Source organism: Ahaetulla prasina, chromosome 18, assembly GCF_028640845.1.
Source record: "Ahaetulla prasina isolate Xishuangbanna chromosome 18, ASM2864084v1, whole genome shotgun sequence".
In the NCBI taxonomy this organism is placed as follows: Eukaryota; Metazoa; Chordata; class Lepidosauria; order Squamata; family Colubridae; genus Ahaetulla; species Ahaetulla prasina.
Genome location: NC_080556.1, coordinates 5,619,127 through 5,623,492, shown reverse-complemented (window position 1 = coordinate 5,623,492; position 4,366 = coordinate 5,619,127).

Here is a 4,366-nt window from a genome sequence, read left to right as displayed (position 1 = left end):
TGATTGAATCCCTAGATCTGTGGCAATACCACTCCATCCTCATTACTGTGAAACCCTGATTCAAATCACATAAAGCCTTACAACCCACTTCCTTTTCTGCCCTTCCATTAATTGGACAAGCTAAAGTGGGCAGTTTAGATCTTCCAAGAGCCCTACTCCCCCTCTCCCACTCCCCCACCCTCCCTCTCTCTCTCTCTCACACACACACACACACACTTACTTGATAGAACTTGTAGAAAAATGAGGACATAATTAGACCCTCTGCTTTTGTGATTCACAGCCTCCTCCCCTACCCCATTCCTAGGCAGTGTTGGAGGGTGGGAAACCAAGATGGGTTCTTGAATCTACTGCAGCATCCTGCCTGACTTCTCTGCCTGGATTCCAGTCGGTGCAAAATCTCCCAGTTTTAACCATCCCATCTGGGTACCTTTTCCAGCAGTGGGTGAAAAACTCTTCTATTTTTTGGCTGTGTTCCCATAAAATGTTTAGCCGGGCCTTTAACATAATGACAAGAGTTGGAAGGGACCTTGGAGGTCTTCTAGTCCAACCCCCTGCCCAGGCAGGAAACCCTACACCACTTCAGACAAATGGTTATCCAACCTCTTCTTAAAAACTTCCAGTGTTGGAGCATTTGCAACTTCTGCAGGCAAGTCGTTCCACTTATTGATTGTTCTAACTGCCAGGAAATTTCTCCTTAGTTCTAAGTTGCTTCTCTCCTTGATTAGTTTCCACCCATTGCTTCTTGTTCTACCCTCAGGTGCTTTGGAGAATAGTTTGGCTCCCTCTTCTTTGTGGCAACCCCTGAGATATTGGAAGACTGCTATCATGTCTCCCCTAGTCCTTCTTTTCATTAAACTAGACATACCCAGTTCCTGCAACCGTTCTTCATATGTTTTAGCCTCCAGTTCCCTAATCATCTTTGTTGCTCTTCTCTGCACTCTTTCTAGAGTCTCAACATCTTTTTTACATCGTGGCGACCAAAACTGAATGCAGTATTCCAAGCGTGGCCTTACGAAGGCTTTTATAGACTCTAACTGGTATATTTGTTGACCATGCTGAAATGGATTAGCATTAGGGTTTGTTTTGGTGTTCCTGTGGCTGGCTCCTAACCCCTTTAATTCTGCATATGATTTAATTATTTTTTTTAATGAAGCCAGGCAAGGGTTAAAATGCAACAATTGGCTTTAGTTATGCAAATGCAAAAGGTTTCCTCTTCCATTTTGCCGAGACAACATTAAATAACTTGGAAAGGGGTTGTTGAAGTCAAGAGGGACGAATCTGGTCTGGCCCTAAGATCCCTAAATAAATAAATGTCTGAGAGACCAGATTTGACCTAGGTTCACTTCAGGTCAGCCACCTGGCCATTATCTTTACATACTGAATGTGCACAAATAGAGAGCCAGGCAACCTATTTATTTCCTTTTCTTTCTTTCTTTCTTTCTTTCTTTCTTTCTTTCTTTCTTTCTTTCTTTCTTTCTTTCTTTCTTTTTTTTTTTTTCCCTGGGCCTGTTTATTGGAAAGTGACTCTGATTTTAAGCAGGCAGGGAGGCTTTATGAAACGGTTCAGCAAATCTGTTTCATCAAACGGTCAAGGCGATTTCCCCTTATGCCAACTTTGCCAAAGTCCAGCTTCTAAACTGGCTTGCAACTGTGCTGGAAACCTTATCTTTCAACCTCCCTTGGGTTTGCCTATGCGGTCTAAACATTGCTGAGGACGCAAACTGAGGACGCTAATTAGCAAATATGATACGGATACAGATTAACAGAGTTGGAAGGGACCTTGTAGGGTCATCTGGTCCAGAGGTCTCCAACCTGGGCAACTTCAACTCCCAGAATTCCCCAGCCAGCTTTACCAAATGTGGACCACTGGGGCATCCCAGACCTGTAACACCTTCCCAGTCCAATTGTGAGGTCTTGATATTGTTTCCTTTACCTTGTTGGTGTCCCAGTTACAAAGTCAACAAGAGCCGGCTTTTCTCAAACCGGGAGAGGAAAAACTCTAATCAAAGCACTCGATAACCATAAATTCTGCCCATTCTCGTCTCTGGCCACGCTTTTAGCTAGAACGAGAATAGAAACTCCTTTCTCGTTTTTAGTTTTTTTTTTTGCCCAAATCATGGAAACAGACAGGGCTGCGGTGTGGCTCAGGCTGTAAGAAGCCTGTTATTAAAACACAGCTGCCTGCAATTACTGCAGGTTCTAGTCCCACCAGGCCCAAGGTTGACTCAGCCTTCCATCCTTTATAAGGTAGGTAAAATGAGGACCCAGATTGTTGGGGGGGGGCAATAAGTTGACTTTGTAAATATACAAATAGAATGAGACTATTGCCTTACACACTGTAAGCCGCCCTGAGTCTTCGGAGAAGGGCGGGATATAAATGTAAATAAATAAATAAATATTAAAATGAAGTTGACTGAAGCCACGCAACTTCGGACACTGGAGTGAGAAAACGCAGGGGAAATAGTTGATAAGCCGTCCCAGATAAAAAAAAAACACCTGGTTGTCTCCAGCTTAACTTCAATGCATTTTAACTTCATTAAACCCTGAGTTCTTTTAAGCCAGCATGACCTCATCACCCCTGGGTTGGAAGGGCTTAGACATGCGAACATGTATTCAGCTGGAGGGAGGGCCAGCTTGACCCCTCCGGGCCAAATTAGCGCGTGCTGTTTGCAACAGGGGACTGAGAGGGTGATAAATCTCTCGCAAGCACAAAAGCGGAGAAAGGAACGATAAAGGCAGCATCTGGTCCAGGAGCTGCTGGAAAGGTGTTTTGCAGAGGAGGCGAAAGGAGGGGCGGGTGGGGAGGAACAGTGGGGCAGCCAGAGAGAAAAAAAAAGCTGGACAAAGCTATTTAGCAGTCACTTTGCTTGCTAAATGAACTGCAGGGCTTTGGGAGCAATTCAAGCTGGGTGACTTGGCAACAGCCCCGTCCCCGAATGCAGGAAAGCTTTTGAACTTTTTTTTCTTTTTCTTTTTTTAAAGTTGTGCCATTTTCTTAATGCAATGGGACTCACTCGGTCTAATATTTACTGGGAAAAGGCAATACTATATATAACCAACCCTCCATAACTGTCTGGTTCGGTTCTGCAACCCAACAAGACAGAAACGGACTTCAGAGGATCATTAGAACTGCAGGAAAAACAATGGCTACCAACCTGCCTTCCTTCCATTGGGGACCTGTATACTGCATGAGTCAAAAAGAGGGTTGTGAAAATATTTACAAACCCCTCGCATCCTGGACATAAACTGTTTCAACTCCTACACTCAAAACGATGCTATAGAACACACTACACACCAGAACAACTAGACACAAGGGCAGTTTTTTCCCCAACGCCATCACTCTGCTAAACAAATAATTCCCTCAACACTGTCAAACTATTTACTAAGTCTGCACTACTATTAATCTTCTCATCGTTCCCATCACCCATCTCTTCCCACTTATGACTGTATGACTGTAACTTGTTGCCGTATCCTTACAATTTATATTGATTGTTTCCTACTATGATTTGATTGCTTATTTGTACCCTATGACTATCATTAAGTGTTGTACCTTATGATTCTTGATGAATGTATCTTTTCTTTTTATGTACATTGAGAGCTTATGCACCAAAGACAAATTCCTTGTGTGTCCAATCACACTTGGCCAATAAAAAATTCTATTCTATTCTATTCTATTCTATTCTATTCTATTCTATTCTATTCATATGTATAAATGGCAAATTGAAGTAAGGGAGAAAAATGGATAGGTAAGAAAATGCTTACCAATGTGAAAATGTTGAAAAAATGAAAATTGTAAAAAAAATTTTTTTTTTGTTTAATAATTTTTTTAAAAAAACAAGTTCCAGTGTTGGAGCGTCCACAACTTCTGGAGGCAAGTTGTTCCACGGATTAATTGTTCTCACTGTCAGGAAATTTCTCCTTAGTTCTAAAGTTGCTTCTCTCCTTGATTAATTTCCACCCATTGCTTCCTGTCCTGCCCTGAGGGGCTTTGGCAAATAGCTTGACCCTGTGGCGGGTTTCAAATTTTTTTTTACTACCGGTTCTGTGGGTGTGGCTTGTGGGCGTGGCATGGCTTGGTGGGTGTGGCTTGGTGGGCGTGGTAGAGAAAGGATACTGTAAAATCTCCCTTCCCTTCCCAATCCAGGGGATGGTTACTTTCCTCCCGATCAGCTGGGACTTGGGAGGCAGAGAATAGATGGGGTCAGAGCCAGTCAGAATTTTTACTACTGGTTCTCCGAACTACTCAAAATTTCCGCTACCGGCTCTCCAGAACTGGTCAGAACCTGCTGAAACCCACCCCTGGCTTTACCCCCCCCCCCTTCTTTGTGGCAGCCCCTGAGATAAATAGCTGCTGGAGGCAGGGAGC